This window comes from Macrotis lagotis, chromosome 1, assembly GCF_037893015.1.
Source record: "Macrotis lagotis isolate mMagLag1 chromosome 1, bilby.v1.9.chrom.fasta, whole genome shotgun sequence".
Taxonomy (NCBI): Eukaryota; Metazoa; Chordata; class Mammalia; order Peramelemorphia; family Peramelidae; genus Macrotis; species Macrotis lagotis.
In genome coordinates this window covers 362,677,099-362,700,358 of record NC_133658.1, presented here as the reverse complement: position 1 = coordinate 362,700,358, position 23,260 = coordinate 362,677,099, and the positions used below count along the sequence as shown (strand labels likewise).

Below are 23,260 nucleotides of genomic sequence, written 5' to 3'. Positions count from 1 at the left end.
AAGATAATCCCTATCCTCAATTAGCATCCAATCTAACAGGGAGATAATATGGAAATAAATATATACTAAGTAAGCTATATGCAGGATGAATAGTAAATACTTTTAATTAAAGGCACAAAATTAAGTTCAACTCCTTCAACTATTACCTCCTACATGGAAGTAACTCCCAAATTACTATCACCCTTCCTCTAACAAGTAGTTTTCCTTAAAAGGAGACAAAGCAATCACAAAACCTAATTGTTACCCATTTCTATGACACAGCTTCCTGGTCATCTAAAGGCATAAAAATTCAAATTCGGGTATAACTGTGATCTTCCAACTTGGTAGATTTCTGAAGACCACAGTAAGTCATCATATCCTTTACTATATCCTTCCCTAATGATGAGAAGTGTCTTTACATGAAGATGACAAAGACCAAGTTCAGAGAAGTTAAGTGTCACTCTATTTTTGTGGCATATCCTTGTTGTGTTAGGGCAAATTATTCCTCCTACTATTAACTCTTCAATGACAAATGCCCCCTCATCCCAACACTGAATCCAAACTAAGAAATTCCTAGAATTAGAGATGCTTCAAACACTAGCCCAGAATCTTTCCTTAGCTCCAGTATCAGCAACTGACTGATATCCCTACCTGAATTTCCCAAAGGATTTCCATTATGCCATCTAGCTTCTGAACTTGCTTATTTCTGTCAAAAATATCTTTATCTTTCCCATTACTAAGGATATGTTCTCAGGGACCTCTCCCAAGGACAGAACCTTGGAATCACATCCTTGACTCCTCAAAGTCCTTCCCCATAACATCCAATGAGTTACTGTTTGCCAGTTAGTATCAAATGTCTTCCCAGTATCTGGCAAATTTGTCCTTTTCTCTCTCCCTACAATGCTACAAGTTCAAGCCCTTATCAACTCCTGTCTATACTACTGCAATCCCACAATCTTACTTTTTTTCAGTCTCTTCCTTCTCCAAGTCATTTCCTATGAGGCAGGTAGGTGGCACAGTGGACAAAGCACCAGTCCTAGAGTCAGGAGGACCTAAATTCAAATCTGACTTCACTTAATAATTACTTAGCTGTGTGACCTTGGGCAAGTCACTTAACCCCATTGCCATGCCAAAAAAAACCCAATTCATATCCTATGGGATTGCTGATATCCGACCATTGCCTTGCTCAATAAATTCCAATGGCTCCACCTTGAATTCAGGATTATAAATAAACTTCTGGCAGGCATTTAAAGCCCTTTATGATCAGATTCAAACTATCCTTCTAGACTTTTTTCACTCTTAATACCTTTATCCACTTTACATTTCAGCCAACCTGGCTCACATATACAACATTCCATCACCACACAACTCCAACCCTTCCATTTCATCCCCTGTCACCACCTCTCACCCACCTCTGGGAAATTTCCCTTTCTATCCAGTTTTTAAAATCTCTAGCTTCCTTTCAAGCTTCAGTTCAAATAACACTTTCTATTGGAAGACCTTTCCCGATTCTTTCTGCTTTTGGTTTTCACATCCCCAAATTACTTTGTATTTATTTTATATTTATCTTCACATCTGTTATTTTTTCCAATGGGGAAAGAAAACTCCATGAAGAGTGAGTCTATTTAATTTTTGTCTGCATTTCTGATGCCTAGATCATGGCAGGTACTTGATAAATGCTAAATGAATTTGAATCCTCTTTTTTCCCAATGGGCACTGACTTATGTTTTCTCATCTATAATTAATAATGTTTTGGCTTTCATTCTCAAAGAAGACCATGAGATCAATGAGGTGATGCCATGACAAGCACATGAACTAGATTTGAGTGAGGAGGACTGTGCTATGTCACCAGCCTCACTTTCTCCTCTGGAGTCATCGGATCCAGTGGCCAGATATGAATCAGAACACTGGAGATGCCCTGCAGAAGCAATCAGGGTTAAGTGACTTGCCCAAGGTCACACACCTATTAAGCGTCAGTTGTCTGAGACCATATTTGAACTCCGGATCTCCTGACTCCAAGGCCAGTGCTCTATGCAGCTTTATCAAAAGAAAGAAGAGTCTATATGGTAGAGTAAGTATCCCAAAAAAGTAAGTATAGCTATGATCAAATCTTAAAAAACTGGAAACAACTAATAAACATATGAATGTTTTAAATCACTAATTATAAGATAAATTCAAATTAAAACAAATCTGAGATTCTTACTTTAAAGATCATAAACATGATGGGAATGGTTGCATTTGGAAGGGTTAGAAAAAGGCAAAATAACCAATACACTACTGGTAGAGCTATGAATTGATAGAAGCATTCTGCAAAGCAATCTAGAATTATCTGAAAAAAGTGATTAAAATGTCTACAATCTGGGGCGGCTTGAAAAAAGTGATTAAAATGTCTACATTCTGGGGCAGCTAGGTGGTGCAGTGGACAGAGCCCCGGCCCTGGAGTCAGGAGTACCTGAGTTCAAATCCAGCCTCAGATACTTAATTACCAAGCTGTGTGGTCTTGGGCAAGCCACTTAACCCCACTGCCTTGCAAAAAAATAAAAATAAAATAAAAAACCGTAAAGAAAAAATGTCTAGGGGAGGGGGGAAGGCAAGGGGGAATGAGTGAGCCTTCATTCTCATTGGAAATGGCTTAGGGAGGAAATGGCATAAACACTTAATAGGGTGAGGAAATCTGTCTTGCCCTGAAGAAGGATGGGAGAAAAGGGACAGGATGAGGGGAAATAGGTGACAGAAGAGAGGGAAGATGGAGGGAGAAGTACTCAGATGCAACACGCTTTTGGACAGGGCCAGGATGAAAGGAGAGAAAGAATAGAATAAATGAGAGTGGAGAGGAATAGAGTGGAGGTACAGCTAGTGATAGCAACTGTGGGGAAAATATAGAAGCACTTCTCTGGTGGACTTATGATAAAGAAAGGAACTCACCCCAGAGACAGAGCCATTGGAATCTTTACACAGATTGAAATACAATTTTTTTCTCTCTCTCTCTATTCTTGAGGTTTCCCATCTTCTTGGAGGGAGGGGGTTTATGTTTATTCTTATGTTTACACTTATAACATTCAATTTACATCAATGTATGGCATAGAAAGAATGTAGAAACTGTCAGACAGCCTTTGGGGGGAGGGAAGGGGGGGGGAAACTGTAGAATTCAGAGCCTTGAAAAAAATGATGGGTATAATTTTACTGTTGTATATAATTGGAAAACAAATAAAATGTTTAAAAAAAAATGTCTACATTCTGTGACCAAAAGATCTTTCTGCTAGACATATACCCCAAGAAGTTCAATGGTAAAAAAGCCCTATATATAAAACAAAATATATCAGTACTTTTCACTATGAAATCATGTAGATGCCCAAATTGTGATACATGAAGACAATGGAATATTATTGTCCTGTAAGATAAAAATAGGTAGACTGAAAAGCATAAGATGGAGAAATTTAGACAATGTAAAAACAAAAAATGTCGTCAAAAATTTTTTTTCTAAAAGTATTAAGGCAAATGCAATTATAATTGTCTTTCTGGCAAGGTTTGGACTGGCTTTCTTGTGAAGATGTCTAAGTTACATAAGACTCTGGGAGTTACACTTCTTCCAAACCCAGAATAAGAGATCAGAAGTGAAAATACAAAATACAAAAATTAAGAATTTTAAAGGGGCAGCTCAGTGGCGCAGTGCATAGAGCATCGGCCCTGAAGTCAGGAGGATCTTTGTTCGAATCCAGCCTCAGACACTTAATAACTACCTAGCCGTGTGACTGTGGGCAAGTCACTCTTAACCCACTGCCTTCAAAAAACAATAATAATAATTTTTTCAAGAATTTTAAGAAGGAAAATCTGGAAGAAAGAAGGAAGGATAGAAGGGGACACACCAAGAGAAAGAGATGGCAGTACTACCTATAACATAAGATACCAACAAAAATTCCCCTTCTCAAATCTAAGTTTTCTCTCAGTGGCAAAAGCAAAAACGGCAAGGTATCAGATAATGTTTTCTTATGCTGGTTGTTTGCTCACTCAGGTGACTAGAGTTGTGAAGGGAAAAAAAAGATACTCAAGAAGTGTCAACCTTATGCTTTTCTCCCTTTTTTTAAAAAAGATTTTTCAAGGCAATGGGGTTAAGTGGCTTGCCCAAGGCCACAGGGCTAGGTAATTATTAAGTGTCTGAGGTCGGATTTGAACCCAGGTACTCCTGACTCCAGGGCCGGTGCTCTATCCGCTGTGCCACCTAGCCGCCCCAAGGCAAGATTAGTCCAATAATACAGATTTCAGAAAGGTAGTAAAATACATCTAATTCTATCTTTTCTCCCTCTTAAGATGGATACAACTGCCACCAATTTCTACAGGTGTTCTTTTAATTGTTTAAGGCTGTAACTGATAAATCTTATTACATTTAAGTAATTGTAATTTACTTTAGCAAAAAAAATAAACTACTTGAAATTATAATGCACAATCTTGGCCCCGAAAATAAAATGTAAGAAAGCACCACAACATTCTCCATTAAGGGGGGGGGGGGGGACTATGAACAAAGCACAAATGTGGGGAGGCTAGGTGGCACAGCGGATAGAGCACCGGCCCTGGAGTCAGGAGTACCTGGGTTCAAATCCGACCTCAGACACTTAATAATTACCTAGCCGTGTGGCCTTGGGCAAGCCACTTAACCCCATTGCCTTGGAAAAAAAAATTAAAAAAAAGCACAAATGTACAATGAAAGACTTTAATGAAGTATTGAATATTTCTGCTAAACTATTGTCTTCCTTCTTTATTCTTTGTTATAAGAAATGAATGTTTCTCTATTAAGTAGGAGAGATGAATCATTGGGAAATTTAGAATATTAAAATAAAGGATTAAAAATGTAAGCAGAGTGGATAGAACAAGACCTGGGTTCAAGTCCTACCTCTTACAAATAAAGGTTGGGGGGAGGAAGGGGTGAAAGTTACTTAAACTCTTAATGCTCTAGGTAAATCTCTAAAACAACAGATTATACAAAAGCTTTATTGGTAGAGATAGTTTCCTTTTAAGGAGTTCCATATTCCAATGAAAAGTCCCATTCTTATTCCCCTTAAAAAAATAAAAGAAACTATAAAAAAAAATTAAATAGAAAAAACAAAAAGTTTCTCAACTAAAGTATACAGAGAAACAAAGATCTGGTCCTAAAAAGTGAATGAGGGGTGGCTAGGTGGCGCAGTGGATAAAGCACCGGCCCTGGACTCAGGAGTACCTGAGTTCAAATCTGACCTCAGACACTTAATAATTACCTAGCTGTGTGGCCTTGGGCAAGCCACTTAACCCCGTTTGCTTTGCAAAAACCTAAAAAAAAAAAAAAGTGAATGAAACTATAACCAATAACAAAATGGCAGACTCAAATAATTTGGAATCCCTAAGGGACCAAAAATGTTGATTGACTTTTTTTTTCCAGACAGAAAATGGTTTAGAAATGGATATGGCATAGCACACAAGGGCAAGACTGTTTAGGCTCCCTCACCTTGCTCTGTCAGTATCTAACTAAAGAAAAGGAAGGGTGAAGGTGATGAAGATAAGGATGGTCAATAAGGGCTTTTGTTTTACACTGACAAATTGGAATATGTCAAAAGGCAACGGGGTAGTGAGAAGGTTGGAGATCAAGCCATAGAAACAAATAAGTAGAAATAAAGGAACATAAGAGTTAGCTTCAAGTATTTAAAGGGATATTGTGTAGAAGGGGGCCATATTTTATCTACTTGGCCTATGGAAAAGAGTTGACCTAAATCAATAAAATTCCTAATAATCAGGACTGTCCAAAAGTAGAATAGAGAAACTAAGCTCCCTTTCACTGAAAGGATTCTAGTTCAAGCTCAATTACAATTACAGTTTATCAGTTATTTTGCTTAAGGTAGGAGTAAATTGACCTCAAGTTTACTTGATTTTAATTATATCCAAAATCTTCCAGAGTAAAGGGTGAAAGGTTAAAATGAGATCTTCCCTATCAGCTGTCATGGTCCAAGGAGAAGGAACTTATAGAGCACACTGAACCAAAGCATGATCAATCAAGGCATGTTCCAGGGAAGGGAGTGCTGGGGAAACATTCGTTGTAAATATGTATTTGGGGTCCATACCTGGGAACTTGGACCATCCCTGGGTGTTTACCTCAAGACACCTGGAGAAAGTGATTGTGCTCAGGATCTGAGAGTGTTTTGACTGAAATTCCCTGGATCACTAAGTTCAGTCTTGTAAACCCTGTGCCACTTTTGTGTGAGCACTATAAAGGTCTTACTTAGGAAAGTGGGCTTTAGAAGTGAGTGGGATATTCCCTCTTAAGAGTTAACATTCCAGGGGTGGCTAGGTGGCGCAGTGGATAAAGCACCAGCCCTGGAGTCAGGAGTCCGCGAGTTCAAATGCAGCCACAGACACTTAATAATTACTTAGCTGTATGGCCTTGGGCAAGCCACTTGACCCCATTGCCTTGCAAAAAAAAAAAATGAAAAGGAGTTAACATTTCTAGTGAAGTCCTCTCAGGGTTAAAAATCATTAAAACAAAGACAGACTATTACTCAGACTATTCTTAGAAGAAAGAGGAAGAGAGACCTTGCATTTGAAGTCAGACACCCTGTTGGGGGGAGAAATAGTGGACTATTTTCCAGAGATACCTTGCATTTTTAGTCACTTATTTGATGATAAAACTATCTTAACTGGGAGAATGGTATACTGTTCCCCTGAGAAAAATCTTGTATCTCAACGAAGTTCATAAGACTCCCCTTGTTTGATGAAAAGTAGACTATTACTTCAATAAGATAGTGATAATCCTGAAGGTTATTCTCACCATCTGGATAGTGAGGTAATATTTTATGTAAACCTTTCATTCTTTTCTTTGTTGCTGGGACAGATTTTCACAAGTAGAATGTAACTCTGAAGACTAGCCAATGAGTCAACAGAGAGGGATGATAGGGAGGAAGAGGGGATCATGTTAGGCCATATAATCTTTTTTTTGTACTTAAAGATTTTATTTATTTTGAGTTTTACATTTTTCCCCTGATCTTACTTCCCTCCCCCCAGCCCCCACAGAAGGCAATTTGCCAGTCTTTACATTGCTTGCATGGTATACACTGATCCAAATTGAATGTGATGAGAGAAATCTTATCCTTAAGGAAGAAACATAAAGTATAAGAGCTAGCAAGATCAGACCATAAGATATCAGTTTTTTTTTTTCAAAATTAATGGTAATAGTCCTTGGTCTTTGTTCAAACTCCACAGTTCTTTCTCTGGATACAGATGGCATTCTCCATTGCAGACAGCCCCAAATTGTCCCTGACTGTTGCACTGATGGAAAGAGCAAGTCCATCAAGGTTGATCATCACCCCCATGTTGCTGTTAGGGTGTACAGTGCTTTTCTGGTTCTGCTCATCTCACTCAGCATCAGTTCATGCAAATCCCTCCAGGCTTCCCTGAATTCCCATCCCTCATGGTTTCTAATAGAACAATAGTGTTCCATGACATACAAATATCACAATTTGCTAAACTATTCCCCAAATAAAAAAACATTTACTTGATTTTCAATTCTTTTAGGCCATATAATCTTGCTTGACTGTCAATTCGGGGCAGCTCCTTGATCTTCACTACCTTTGTGAGACTTTGGAGTGTGCCCTTTTCTCACAAAAAGTCAAAATAAATTTCTTTTTTTTTGTTGTTTGTTTTTAGGATTTTGCAAAGTAAATGGGGTTAAGTGGCTTGCCCAAGGCCACATAGCTAGGTAATTATTAAGTGTCTGAGTCTGGTTTTGAACTCAGGTACTCCTGACTCCAAGGCCATGCTCTCTCCACTGTGCCACCTAGCCGCCCCTTCTCTCTATACTTTTTTAAGTGAATTTTTATCCCACATAGAAGTCACCCCTGTTGGAGAGTATGCTCTGCCAAAGGGACTTTCCCTGGAGGCTTTGCTATGACTTGACCTCACCAGCCAGTCAGATTTCCAGGTGTTGGAGCCTCCTGGGTTGGGTAATTCTTTCTCTTACTGCTTATATTTCCTTTTCTTTATCTATGTTGATGTTTTCTTTTCAATATATATAAATATATATATATATATTCAATATATATTCATATGGATAATTGGATATGTCTTGGGTTATATTAATCTTGAATTATAAGTATATTATCATTAAATTCTCATTTAAAGATTTAAGATGGGGCAGAGCCAAGATGGCGACAAGAGAGAAAGGTCTCTTAGAAGCTCTCTCATAAAACTTCGAAACTAAGGACTCTAACTAAACTTTCGAGAGACAGAACCCACACAGGGACCCAAGGGCATGAGCCCATTGAACCTAGGGAGGGGAGTGAAGAGAGAGACTGCCGAGCTCTGTCCTCTGCCCCTGGAACAGGACTCTGGGGCTCTGACCACATTCAGATCCTGATCGCAGTCTAGAACCCCCAATACTGAGACACTTGTGGGAGTGTCCCAAAAGCTCAGGAAACACCCCAAAAACAGGCTCAGGCTGGGAAAATGAGCAAGCAGAGAAAAAAGAGGAAGACCATTGAGAAATATTTTGCAAATGAGCCCAAGAAGGATCAAAATGCTCAGTCTGAAGATGAGGAAGCACAAGCTCCTGCATCTAAAAACTTCAAGAAAAACAGAAATTGGGCTCAGGCTATGACAGAGCTCAAAAAAGACTTTGAAAATCAAATGAGGGAGTTAGAAGAAAAACTGGGAAAAAGGAGAGAGATGCAGGACAAACATGAAAATGAAGTCAGCAGCCTAGTCAAGGAAATCCAAAAAAAATGCTGAAGAAAATAGCATGCTAAAAACCAGCTTAGGTCAAATGGATAAAAACAGTTCAAAAAGTTATGGAGGAGAAGAATGCTTTAAAAAGCAAAATTGGCCAGATGGAAAAAGAGATGAGAAAACTCTCTGAGGAGAACAAATCCTTCAGACAAAGAATGGAACTCAGGGAGATTGATGAATTTACGAGAAATCAGGATTCATTACTTCAAAACCAAAAAAATGAAAAATTAGAAGAAAATGTGAAACATCTCATTGAAAAAACAACTGATATGGAAAACAAGACTTCGGAAAGATAATTTAAAAATTATTGGAATACCTGAAAGTCATGATCAGGAAAAGAGCCTTGACATCATTTTCAAAGAATTACTACAGGAAAATTGCCCTGATATTCTAGAAGCAGAGGGCAAAATAGAAATGGAGAGAATCCACTGATCTCCCTAAGAAAGAGATCCCAAAAAACAAACCCCTAGGAATAGTATAGCCAAGTTCCAGAACTCCCAAGTCAAAGAGAAAATATTACAAGCAGCCAGAAGGACACAGTTCAAATATCGTGGAGCTGCAGTCAGGATCACACAGGACTTAGCAGCAACTACATTGGAAGCTCGTAGGGCTTGGAATATAATATACCAGAAGGCAAAAGAGCTTAGAATGCAGCCAAGAATCAACTAAACCAGCAAGGCTGAATGTCCTCTTCCAGGGAAAAATGAACTTTCAATGAACTGGGGGAATTTCAAATGTTCCTGTTGGAATGGCCAGAACTGAACAGAAGGTTTGATCTTCAGATACAGGACTCAGGTGAAGCATAGAGACTGAAGGAGAGGGGGGAAATATGAGGGACTTGATGATGAACAACTGCATGTATTCCTGCATAGAAAAATGACACTGATAATACTCATATGAACCTTCTCAATAGAGCAGGTAGAGGGAGCTTTTATAGTTGAAGCACAGGAGAAAGTTGAATCTGAAGATAAAATATGATAGAAAAATGGAGGCAATAGAAAAAAAGGGAAATGTGATGGGAGAAAGAAAAAGGAGAGGGGGAATAGGCCAAGATATCTCATATAATAAGTTTTTTCTTTATTACAATGAGCTATTGCAATGATATGGAAGGGGGGAAGGCAAGGGAAATGAGGGAAACTTTGCTCTCATCAGAGGTGGCTAGGAGAGGAAACAGTATATATATTCAATGGGGTATAGGCATCTGGAATAAGAAGAAAAGGGGGGACAGGAGGAAGGGGGGGGGGTGTGAGTGATGGAGGAGAGGATGGACCATGGGGGGAGAGTGGTCAGATATAACACATTTTCCTTTTTACTTCTAGCAAGGGGCTGGGAGTGGATGGCCTGTCCAGGACCATAGGGCCAGGTAGATGCTGGGCCTAAGGGGTGGTAGGGGGGCTCAGGGCCTCTTGGCCCCAGGGCCAGGGATCTGTCTGCTGTGCCACTCAGCTACCCTACAGCAGAGTCAGAGTGAAAGGAGAGAGAAAATATAGTACATGGTAGTGGAGAAATATGAAAGGTGGGAGTTGCGATCAGCAATGGCAATGGTGGAAAAATATGGAAGTAACTTTTGTGATGGACTTACCATGAAGAATGTGATCCACCCACGACAGAGTTGTTGGTGTTGGAACACCGACTGAAGCATATTTTTTATTATTATTAATTTGGTGGGGGCTGCAGGGCAAATGGGGCTGGGTGGCCTGCCTGGGGCTGCATAGCAGGGTGACCATTGGGTGTCTGAGGCCATATTTGAACCTAGGTGCTCCTGGCTCAAGGGCCAATGCTCTGTCCGCCACCCAGCCACCCCTACTATTATTACTATTTTATTTTATTTTGGGTCTTTTTTTTTCTTTTTTTGGTTTTTGCAGAACATTGGGGTTGGGGTGGCTTGCATGTCACACGGCTGGGTGATTGTAGGGTGTATGGGGCCAGATATGGGCTCGGGTGCTCCTGGCTCCAGGACTGGTGCTCCATCCATTGTGCCACCTGGCCATACCTACAATTATTACTATTTTTTTAATTTTAATTTTTTTCTCTCCCCTTTATCGCTCAAGTGAGTCTATATTTTGTGGGGGAGGAGGTATTCTGTTTACTCTTAAACAAGAATATTTTATTAATGTATAAAAGAAATTATTTGTACAAAAAGAGAATAAATGTAAAAAAAATAAAGATTTAAGACCAGGGCGGCTAGGTGGTACAGTGGATAGAGCATCTGTCCTGGAGTCAGGAGTACCTGAATTCAAATCCAGCCTCAGACACTTATTACCTAGCTGTGTGGCCTTGGGCAAGCCACATTTGCCTTGCAAAAACCTAAAAAAAAAAAAAAAAAAAAAAAATTTAAGACAGAGTGAGTGTGTCATTGTGGGGACAGATCTGAACCAAACAAAAAGTGTGTGCTGTCCCATAACCCTTTCTGTTGGATCAGCAAAGCTGTACATCATGTCATCAGTACAGGGGTATCAGTAAGAAATAGAAATAGAAAAATAGAAACTGGGGATACATAAAGATCACCTGGGTTACATGGGTTACATATTAATTTAGAAAACCACATATTATATTAATATTACCTATATTTGATTATCTCTTTATTTAGTTTGTTAACTAGTTCCTAATTATGTTTTAATCTAGATCGGTTTCACTAGAGAGTGTTTGTGGGATACCACCAAGTCTGGACACCTCTCTTAGTCTAACTCCCCCATTTTTGCTGAATTTTAATTTGGTTTTTTTTAATCATGTAAATAAAATTTCCTTTTTATAATACTTTTTGGATTATAGGGCAGTATAACATAAATACAGTTGATTACTTGGTAAGGTCCTTAATCCATAGAGTAAAAATTCTGATGGATAGTATAGATTTACCACAGACAGAAAACATGCCTTCAGGGTATGTAAATAAATAAAACCCTTTCTCCTTAACCTGCAGTCATCAGCAGACACAAAGGTGAGGAATGATCAATATAAGTACTATTAAGGGGAGACCAGTCCAGTATAAATCTCTTAAATTAACAATATTACATGAAGCTTTTTTTTACAATTTATCACTAAATTGTAAAAAAAGAGGTTATTCAGAATTCAGATTAATCAGGAAAGCAAGTAAGAAATGCAGTTCGTTATTTATTTTAAGTGCTACCTTTCACATTAGATAGCAGCTCTTTGATAAAATGACAGAGTTGCATGAGTAGTGTTAAAGACTAAATTGTGGGGCACTGGATAGAGCACAGACCCTGGAGTCAAGAGGACCCAGGTTCAAATTTGGCCTCAGACACTTAATAATAATAACCTAGCTGTGTGACCTTGGGCAAGTATATTGCCTTGCAGAAAAACAAGAAACAAACAAAAAAGACTAGAAGAAAGGATATCAATAATCTAGATGCCAGTAGACGCTCATTCATCAAAACAAGTTAGGGCCAAAATGGCTTTGAATGAATGAAAATAGTATAAAGCGATCCCATAATGAGAGATTCACTTTTGTTAGGTAACATTTTTTGATGATGTCCTTGAAAATCCCTACTTTGTGATATTATTTGTCATTTTCTCTACACTTATGCATCAAAAGAGCCATCACTAAGAAGATAATGAAAAACCTGTCAAAGCTTCCATGATTGCTGAAGGAGGAAAAAGTACCTGAAAATTAAACTTCACCAAGTAAGTCAGGCATAGCTAAAGGTTCTTTTTAAAAAATGAACAAACTCTGAAATAATCACTATTTTACTCCAAACCACAGTTTCTGTACCTTTAGTCCAGATGAGACAACAATAATTTATTAATGACTAACTATATGTGTGTGGCACTAAGAGAAATACAAAGGCAAAATAGCGTTACTGAACTCATGGAGCATGCAATGTGAGGGAGAAGGTGACAACACATACAAACAGGCAATACTGCTAGTAACTATAGTACAGTCCAGAACAGAAAACAAAACATCAAGAAGGTATATACATGGGCAACCAAGTGGCACAGATGATAGACCTCAAGACTTGGGGTCAGAAAGGCCTGAGTTCTTATCAGAACTTGAATGCTTACTGTGTGACTCTGGGCAAGTCACTTATTCACCTTTTGCCTCAGGGAATGATAATAGCACCTACCTCCCAAGGTTGTTGTGTGAGGCTCAAATGAAATATTTGTAAAACATTTAGCAAAGCACCTGGTGCAACATAGGTTCTATACAGCTGTTAGCTATTATTAGCTATAATCATTTAAGTGCTATTCAAGAATTTAAACAAAAACCAAACAGGATGCAAACACAAGGGATTTTGCAAGGGATGATGGAAGGCAATCTGGAGTAGGTAGTTCCAATTCAATAAATGTTTATTAAGCATTATATCAAAATACATAGGAAGGTGCTGGTGATACAAAAACAAAAAAATTTAACGATTCTTGCATCTAAAGAGCTTACATGATATTGAGAGAGGTTATTATAAAAGGATAGGGGTGGAGAAAAAAAATGGCAGAGGGCTTTGAGGAAGTGGTACCTGAGTTAAGCCTAGAGACAAAAATGAAGGAAAGTATTCAAGTGGAAAAGCATTTCTTAAATACTACAAGCAGGAAGGTGGGTCATAGGGATACACTAACAAAGGACATGGTGACACAAGATGGAATGCCAAGTTTAGGCAAAAGGTAGAAAGCTAGTTTGGTTGAAACATAAACAACAAGAAAGTAAATGAAGTACAAAAAATCTGCAGAGGTAAGGGGCAGCTAGGTGGCACAGTGGATAGAGCACTGGCCCTGGAGTCAGGAACACCTGAGTTCAAATCTGACCTCAGACACTTAATAATTGCCTAGCTGTGTGATTTGGGCAAGTCTCTTAACCCCATTTTCTTAAATAAATATAAAAAAAAATGGGAAAGATGCAGGTCTCTTATCTTTGCAAGAATCAGAGAAATTGTCAGTGGTTAACTCCATCAAGCAATTAGTATTTATTAAGTGCCTCTGAAAAGCCCTATAAGCTGGAAGGTCTCAAGAAAAGTCTAACTTAGGAGGGAGCAGAAGCTAAGGAGAGGAGGGAGCACATTAAAAGCACCAGGCATAGCCTGTTCAAACTTCAGAGATCAAATGTGAAAAGGTCAACAATTAGGCCAGTTTGGCTAAATCATAGTATGGGAAAGGGAGAAATATGCAAACTTTAGAAAGGAAAGTTGGAATCACACTATAAAGAGTTTTATTGTTAAACAGAAGAGTTTGTAAACATTTGAGAAGGAACCAGTGGAACTTAATGAGTAGAAAGAGGACATGTTCTATGCTTTAAGGAAGAGCATTTTGTCAATAGCTTGGCAAAGAAAAAAAAATGGAGTCAGAGAGACCAAATCATTAAGTATGTATCAAGCTCCAACTAGGTTGGGTATAGTACTAGGTGCTTGAAACACAAAAATATAAAGAAGATACCCTATGTCCTTCAAAAGCATACACCCTAATAGGGAAATTGTACACACGTAAGTGTTTACAATGATAACTCTTTAGGGGAGAAGATGGCAACTTAGAGGCATGTCATTTAAAGGTCTCATGTATAGGGTAGACTAAGAGGTGAAGTTTGAAGGAAACTAGGGATTCCAAGAGGCAGAGGTGAGGATATAATTCACTCAGGCATAAGGGGCAGCACCCACTGCTCAGACACAGATGGGAGGTATGATATTCCTGAGGAAGACTGGCAAGGACAGTTTGACTGGACCACAAAGTGTGGAAATGAAATGTATTAAGTTACTATGAAATGCAATTAACCAAAAAAACTTAAATCTGAACCTATAGAAAACATTGGGAGAGTGTAGGGGGAACAGAAAATGGTCAGACCTGAGTTTCAGGAAAATCATTGGCAGTTATGTGAAGGATGGATCAGAGTGAGGAACAGCTTGAGGTGGATTTGGAAGGCTACTGTAAAAGGGTAATCAAGGGGCAGCTAGGTGGCACAGTGGATAGAGCACTGGCCCTAAAGTCAGGAGTACCTGAGTTCAAATCCGGCCTCAGACACTTAATAAATACCTAGCTGTGTGGCCTTGGACATGCCACTTAAGCCCACTGCCTTGCAAAAAAAAAAAAAGTTAAAAAAAGGGTAATAAATATGAATGAAAGATCTGTGAAAGATAATGGTGGCTATAGAGACTTCAACAGAATAGGAAGTTCAGTGGAATGGATTTGTTTTGAATGTGATGAGTTTGAGATGCATATAGCATGTCAAATTCAAAATGCCAAATCAGTGATTTCTGGTTTGAGAATGGAATTGAGTAATACCTTAACTAGACAGAGATCTGAGAGACATCTTTATAGAAATTATAATTTAACTAGTGGTTAAAATCATCAAGAGAGAATAGAAAGAGAAAAAAATGCACAAGGGTTTTTGAGGTGATATCATAGTGCATAGTTAAAACCCCAAACGAGCACACTAAGTGAGAAAGAATGTCAATCATGTACTAAACTCTGTAAGAAAAGCAAAATGACATGAAGGGTAGATGACTATACCCAAGGATCTAGATAGGTCATTCAGGCAGTTAAACATTCATTAAGCACCTGCTGTATTCCAGGCACTATAATAAGCTGATGTGTCAGTAGCTGAATGAATCTAAAAAGGATAGGTTCCTGTGTGGAAGAATGAGTACAAAGGGGACAGAGACAAAGAACAACAGAAATCATAATACTTGGGGCCAGGGACAGCCACATAGGGGGCCTCAAGAGATCCAAGAGAAGAGGAGAAGGGGACCATCAATGTGCACCAGACATGTTGGTGCCAGACAAAAATACATGTGGCAGACACATAGTTGAGTTTATGTTTCGAGGCAAAGATCTCCTGTCTCAGAGCCCCATGATCCCAATTCAAGCCCCTAATCTAATAGATCTCTCTCTCTCTACCTCCATTCTGCTTTCAGTTGGAGATGAGTTTTTTTTTTTTGGGGGGGGTTGGCAGGGGAATGTACATAATGTAAAGTTAAAACAATTTTTTTTTTGGAGTGTGGATTTCTTTCATAATTCTTTATGCAAAGCTGAATTTGTGAAAGGCAAGAACTGTCTGTATACTTATTCCTCCCCCGGCTCCAGTAGGGAGATGCTGAAGGAGCCCATTCGGCATCTTCCCCTGCAGATTGCATAGACTTGGGAAATCACAAATTAACATTATCTATGTTGTACAGTTATCTCTATTTATTAAATTTTTAAAAGTTAAATGTATTTGTTAAACATTTCCTAAATGCATGAAGGTATTTGCATGGCCCAGAAATTTCTAAGGGTGAGGTAGAAAAGGATATGAGAAGAGGTCTAAAATTAAAGTTTGCTATCAATAGAAAGAACTCTCCAAGGGATAGAAAGGAAAGGAAAAACAAGGAAAAAGGGAAAAGTTGTAGCTGAGAGTGGATAGAGATGAGGGAGAAATTTTACTCAGAGCAATTCAGAATCAAAAGGATTCAGATTTACAAAGCCCTAAAGCTGGTTTTCTTAGAGACTGAAACAGAGCACTCTAGTTCCTTCCCTTGATTTCAACACTGCAGATAGTTTTGCAGATGGAAACCCTGACCCCATGGAAAGTGAACTTTGTTTCAAGTGAGATTCAGCATTATAGGTTCTAGAGGCAAAAGAGCTATGATCCAGGCATTAGTTACAGTTGAAATTCTTTTCTAAGGTTTAGTTAAACAAGACAAAACAAAGCAATAGGAGGCCTTTAAATCTAGTTCCAAAGAGGGATTAAAACTCCACCCTCCAGAAGCTAGAAATGGTACCAAAAGGAATAAGCGTAGGGGGAGGTAGGAGGGTAAAGGGGGTTTATGTGTCAGTCATTCTATTTAGAAGTATCATAGTTAGGGAAACTGCTGTTTTCAAATACATAGCAGGCACAGTAAGTTCCTCTTCCACCCTACCTAGGAAAACGTTCAGTGGTAAAACAGATGAGGCATATTCTCAGATGGTTAGGCTCTGCACATGGCAGCCTATGACAATAAAAAATTCCAAGGTAAGGAAGGCTACAAACTCAGTTCCTCAAAAAAGGTCTAGGATGGGGCATTAACCCAAATCATTTGAGTAATGCAAGTTCCACATCTCTCTGGTTTCCCCAAGAGGCACTCACAGAGAGATACACATCAGAAAGCAGTTTATATATTCCATACAACCATTCCAGTTTGGAGAATTTAGACTGAATTTCCAACGTAACTTCTATCTGCAAGTACAATCCACTCCCCCCTTCTTGGTAATTCCCTTGAAGACAGCAGAAAATTATTTCCACTAGGTCCAACTTATCTGGGCTAGTCCAGTATCAGAACAGTGGCTTTGGAGTGAAAGATCCTGTGTCTGAAAAGAAGCTCAGTTAACTTAGAGTGGTTAGGGCAAATAATTTGGCAGTTTTAAACCCTTTCCTCTACAGTTTCTTCCAGTTCTAAATCATATGATTCTATGAAAGCAAAAACTAACCCACAATCAAGCAATAAACATTTAAGCACCTAACTATGGGCCAGGCACCGTGTTGAACAATAGGACAAAACCTCTCCTTTTCAAGGATGTTCACTCTACCTCATCCACAGAGGTTCTAGGGTCACCTGGGAAGGACAAGGATTTAACATCCTGGCAAAGAAGTTATTAATAGAAAACAGGAGTTAGGAAACTTGGGGGTCCAACCCAGAGGCCTCTATAACCCAGTAGGAAAATTCTGTATTTCATTTTTAATCACTCATAAGAACAGGTCACTGCTACAATAAAGGTTGGAAGACTCTGTAAACGATATACTTGGTAATCCTGAGAAGCAAGTGCCCTAACCACTCAGGTGAGTAAACTGAGCTTCTGTTCAAACATAGGACCTTTCACTCTAAAACCAATCTTTTGGTTCTGAACTAGACCAGAAAGTTGGAAGCTGCTGGAAACTATTGTCTGCTGTCTTCAAATACGTCTGTCAAAAGAGACAAAGTGAGGGAAGAGCCTGACAACAAATGACGCGTGGGGAGGGAGGGAGGAGAGGGGTTAGAAGTTGAGCGACGATCCATCTTAGGAGGCCACAGGCTGGGTGTGAGGATGCTCTAAAGTTCCTGAACGCTCTCCGGAAGGAGACGGAGCTGACAATCAGCTCCGACGCAAAAGGCCAACTAGGCGAGAACGACCAAACGGGGAAGGGGACCCTGGGGGGAGCCGGAAAAGCCCCCAGGCATCACGGGCCACGCTTTTCCAGAGGACAGCGAGTCTGCGCGAGTCCAAGGACCAAGCCAAAGCCACCGGTCCCCGGCGCGGAGGCAGGGTCCACACCCTGGCCCGGCGGCTTGTGAACCGGGTGGGAAGGGCAGGGACGGAAGGAGAGCGTGGGGTCGGGGGAGGGCTCGGGGGGCCTGGCCGGGGGCCCGAGAGGCTGCCGGGGCCGCGGCGCCCAGACCCGAGAGCGAGGCGGGGATGCGGAGCGCGAGCGGCCAGCGGCCCTGGGGGCGGGACGAGCCGGGCGGCGCCTACTCACCGCTCCGAGCCCGAAGTCGGCCGGCCCCGCGGGGCCGCGGGCTCCCGGGGCTCCGGCGGTGCTGGCGCGGGGGCAGGCGCGGGCGGAGCCGCCAAGGCGCACGGAACCGCGCCGCCCCGGCGGAGGGGCACGGCCGGCCTGGAGGAGCCCGGCGGAACTCTGGGAGCGGGCGCGGGCGCGGGCGCGGGGGCGAAACCAAGTCCGCGCAGGAGAAGGGGAGGCCGTGGCCGATACCACCTCCACGGGGGCCGAGGGGAGGCGGCGGCGGAGGCGGGGCCCGGCCGGCGGAGGCGGGGCGAGGCGCCTCCCTCCTCCCGCGCTGCCTTGGGGCATCTCCCCTGCCCCGCCCGCTCCCCGGCCTCCCCAGTGCCCACCATGAGCCAAGTCCGAGAGGGAGGAGGGCACACGGAATGTCCTCCCCCTGACGCTCACCGGCTGTGTGACTCGGGACAAGTCACTTCATCCTCCTGTCTACATTTGCAAAATGAACTGGAAAAAGAAATAGCAAATCACTTCAGAATCTTTGCCGAGAAAATCCCGAATGGGGGGTTATGGAAAGCCAGACATGACTGAAACAAGTGAATAATAGAGAAATGCATTTTTTGAAAAAGCACTCAATGTATTTGGAGGCAAAGGACGAAGGTTCAAATCTCAATTCTGCTATTTAGTTGTGTGATCTTGGGCATGTCACAAAACCTCTCTGGGACTCAGTGTCTGCCTTTGTGAAAAGAGAGAGTTGGACTATATAACCCTAAGATCCCTCTCAGCTCTAAATCTGTGGTCCCATGAGTCAGTCACAGTACTTGAGGTACAAAGACAAAAACAGAGACCCTTCAAGAAGATTACATTCTGTTGAGGGGGCAGGGAAAGGATTATACACATGCACATACAGAGTGAGAGAGAAAGATTGGGTCTGGATTTAGGACTTCAGTGATTCAGAAAACTCCCAGATAAAAGAAAGTCCCTCTCCCAGTTCAGGATTACATTTTCCAAAATGACAATCTAGGAGAGTTGCCCATGCACTGGAAAGTGAAAGGACTTGCCCAGGGCCACACATGTAGTAGGAGTCAAACATGAGATTTGAACCCATGTCTTTCTGGTTCCAAAGCCATCTCTTCTATCCACTACTGTATGCCTCTGAATCAATGTTTGTACAATATACTAACAAGCAAGGCAAATAAGGAAGGCCTTGTGTGCTTGTACTGAACCTGGAAGGAGGTACAGATTTTAAGGGAGAACATTCTAGGTCCAGAGGACACCTTGCACATGCAAGAAGATGAAAGGGAAATTGTTCCATACAGGGAAAAAGTAAGACATCTAGTTGAGTAGAAATTAAAGTGCATCTGGGGGAATGACAAATTGGTCTAGAACATAATTAGGTTGTGAAAGGGCATTAAATAACATTTAAACAGTCTGTATTTTACTCTTCAGAAAACAGGTACTAAAGTTCCTGGAGCAGGTCAGACAGGACTGGGCCTACACTTAAGCAATATCAATTTACCAGAATTGTGGAAGTTGTATTGGAAAGGTAAGAGACTAGAGGCAAGGAGACCAATTAGGAGGCTACTGCAGAGGTCCAGCCACAGGTGAGAAAGGCCTCAATTAGGGCCATGGATGTGCAAGTGGAGAGTGATGCCAGAGATGTAGTGGGAGGGAGTCTCCTCCTCTTATCAATGGAGAGAGCTGCACTACAGACAGCATCTAGAGTCCCTCCTAGCTCCTCATTGATGATCCCATGATTCTAAAACAAAGCATGACTGACTGATCCTGGCAAAATGTGGGGTCAGAGAGAATGGAGAGTTGAGGATAATAACAGATTGCATAGTTGGTGATCAAAAATATGGTGATGTCCTTAGACAAACTTCAGAAAGTTGGGAGGGAGAGGGAATTAGGGAAAGAACAAGCAGTTCCATTTTATACAATATAATCATATCATGTTCAACAAGAAGTAGCCAATAAACAGTTACTAGAGATAAAAGACTGGAACTCAGGAATGAGATAAAACCTAGATACAGATTTGGAAGCCATATGTAGCAGAAAGGATTACATGCCATGTAGATTTTTAATTTGATCAGCTCAAATCTGTCCCACAATGACATGCTTTGTCTCTTAAGTCATTAAAAGAGAATTTAGGGGCAGCTAGGTGGCACAGTGGATAGAGCACCAGCCCTGGAGTCAGGAGTGTTCAAATCCAGCCTCAGAGACACTTAATAATTACCTAGTTGTGTGGTCTTGGGCAAGCCACTTAACCCCAGTGCCTTGCAAAAAAAAAAAAACAAAACTAAAACAAAAAGATATCATTAAGAGCACTAATTTAAAAGCAGAAGAAGGCGCAGCTGGATAGAAGATGCAGTGGATAGAGCACCAGCCCTGGAGTCAGGAGTACCTGAGTTCAAATCCGGTCCCAAACATTTAATAATTACCTAGCTGTGTGGCCTTGGGCAAGCTACTTAACCCCATTTGCTTTGCAAAAAACTAAAAAAAAAATTTAAAAAAAGAGGAAGAAGATAAAAATCAATACAAAAGAAACACAGAGGACTCCTAGTTTTATAAAGTTTAAGACAAAAAATTTTGAAATCATTTTACAAGATGCTATGACAATTTGAGAAAAATTCACCAAGAAATAGAAACTTTTATTAAACCTTTAGTTTTTTTAAACCTTTTATTAAACCTTTCTATGCATAACTATATATAAGCTTCAGGAAGTACTTGGAAACTGATTAGTAGGCCTTTCTCCCAGAGGATAAGAATATATTGCAAAGGGTCAAAACTTTATAATAGTCAGTGAGGGAGTATCTGAAGAAAGGGAGTATAATAAGAACTATAGGAAGTGAGTGGGATATTCTCTCTTTAAGAGTTAATATTCCTAGTGAAGTCCTCTCAGGGTTAAAAATCATTAAAACAAAGACAGACTTACTCTTAGACTATTCTTAGAAGAAAGAGGGAGAGAGACCTAGCATTAGCAGCCAGGCACCCTTCCGATTCTGTTAGGGGCGGGGAAAAGTGGACTATTAATTTCCAGAGAGGCCTTGCATTTTTAGTTAATCACGCATTTGATGATAAAACTATCTTAACTGGGAGAATAGTATCCTGTTCCCATGAGAAAAACCTTGCATTCCAATGAAGCTCATAAGACTCCTCTTGTTTGATGAGAAGTAGACTGTTACTTCAATAAGACAGTTACAATCCTGAAGGTTATTCTCACCATCTGGATAGTGAGGTAATATTTTATGAAAATCTTTCATTCTTTTCTTTGTTACTGGAGTAGAGTTTCACAAGTAGAATGTAACTCTGAAGACTAACCAATGAGTCAACAGAAAGGGACGATAGGGAGAAGGAGGGGATGGAGTTAGGCCACATAAATCTTGCTTCACTGTCAATTTGAGGCAGCTCCTTGATCTTCACTACCTTTGTGAGACTTGGAGTGTGCCCTTTTCTCCAGAAAAGTCAAAATAAACTTTCTTTTTGTTCAGAGGAGTCTCTTATATTTTTTAAGTGGATTTTTATCCCACACAGGGGTCTATAGTGGACCATCTACAATCTAAGGAGATCAAGATTATTTGATCAGTGACCAGACTTAAAAAGAAAGCTGGAAGAACTAGTTACTCATATAGCCACACAAACTTCATCAAGAATAGCATACGTGGGGCAGTTAGGTGGCACAGTTGATAGAGCACCAACCCTGGAGTCAGGAGTACCTGAGTTCAAATCTGGCCTCAGATACTTAATAATTACCTAGCTATGTGGCACTGGGCAAGCCACTTAACCCCATTGCCTTGCAAAAACCTAAAAAAAAAAAAAAAAAAAAAAAAGAATAGAATAGAATATGTGTGGGACAAAAATCCACTAAGAAAATTTTCAGAGGTTTGTCTGAGCAAAAGAAAGTTTATTTATTTGCTTTATAGAGAAAAGAGCAAACCCCAGATCTCTCACCAAAAATGGCAAGGATCAAAAGGCACTCAAAAGGACAGTCAAGCAAGATTATATAGGTCCTAATGCAGGTCCCCCTCTCTAACCACCTTCTCCTTTAACCCACTGACTGAGTCTCTGGAGGCACAATCTTATTCAAGGAATATCTACTCCAGCAACAGATAGAAAAAAGGAATGAAAAGTTTTCATATTTTTCCCACCAGATGGTGAGGTAACTTGGGTCCTTAAGATTTTTCAAGGCAATGGGGTTAAGTGGTTTGCCAAGGTCACACAGCTAGATAATTATTAAGTGTCTGAGGCCGCATTTGAACTCAGGTACTCCTGACTCCAAGGCCGGTGCTTTATGCACTGCACCACCTAGTGGGCCCCTTTGACTACTATCTTAATGAAGTAATGTCTATGGTTAGACTGTCATCCCAGTCTCCAAAAATAGTCTTATCATAAAGCAGGTGACTCTGTGCCTATTTTGGAATGCAAGGTTTTCTTGACAAAAACAGTTTTTAACCCTGGAAGGACTTCACCAGGAACATTCCCACATATACAGAATATTTTGCTATGAGCTGTTTCCTTACTGTGGCTGCAATGTTTTACCTAGATTACTGATCTTGGAGTCTCTAAAACGTACCATTGCTCTATCTGTGCAAAGACTTTGTTACTACATTATACATATGGTCTTCAATTGTAGGATACAATAAGTGTATAATGCATGTCATGTAAAAAGTATATTACCCCTTGTACTGAACAGACAAAGTTAAGGGTGCATTCTGTTCAGACAGATGTAACTCTTGTAAAGGGTTATCCCCATTTCAGATGTGAGAATCTTTTCATACACTGCAAAGGATGTAAAATTTTAATAGCTAATGAAAGACCAGTAAAGTCACTATGTAGGCATCCTACACAATGGACATAAACTGCTTCTAGATTTTTAAGTCATTTGCAAGAATCAACAGGAGAGATTTAGAATTGATAAAAGTGGGGAATTTTGCTATTTGGAGATTACTGGACAAGTAGTTACTGTCTAGTTTTGGCCTAAGCTGCAGGGATGAAAACTTAGGAAATCTACTATATTACCTTAAGTTAGAATGAGGTCTCATCATGGAGGGATCAGCATCATACCAGGAAGAATGGCAGAAATGAAAGATTAAAGGGCATTTATAATCTGGTGATCCCTCCTCTCCCTGCTTGGTCATGAGGAAAGAGGATTTA

The 23,260-nt window shown here is 40.4% G+C and overlaps 1 protein-coding gene across 1 annotated transcript in view; it reads right to left on the bottom strand.

Moving 5' to 3' along the window:
* UIMC1 (ubiquitin interaction motif containing 1) overlaps positions 1-18,224 on the bottom strand; it is a 140,990-nt gene extending 122,766 nt beyond the window's left edge. Inside the window, exon 1 of the mRNA XM_074212321.1 lies at positions 18,125-18,224. The gene's annotated coding sequence lies outside the window, so the exon portion shown is untranslated. The remainder of the gene's footprint in view (positions 1-18,124) is intronic.
* Positions 18,225-23,260: the final 5,036 nt, after the last annotated feature.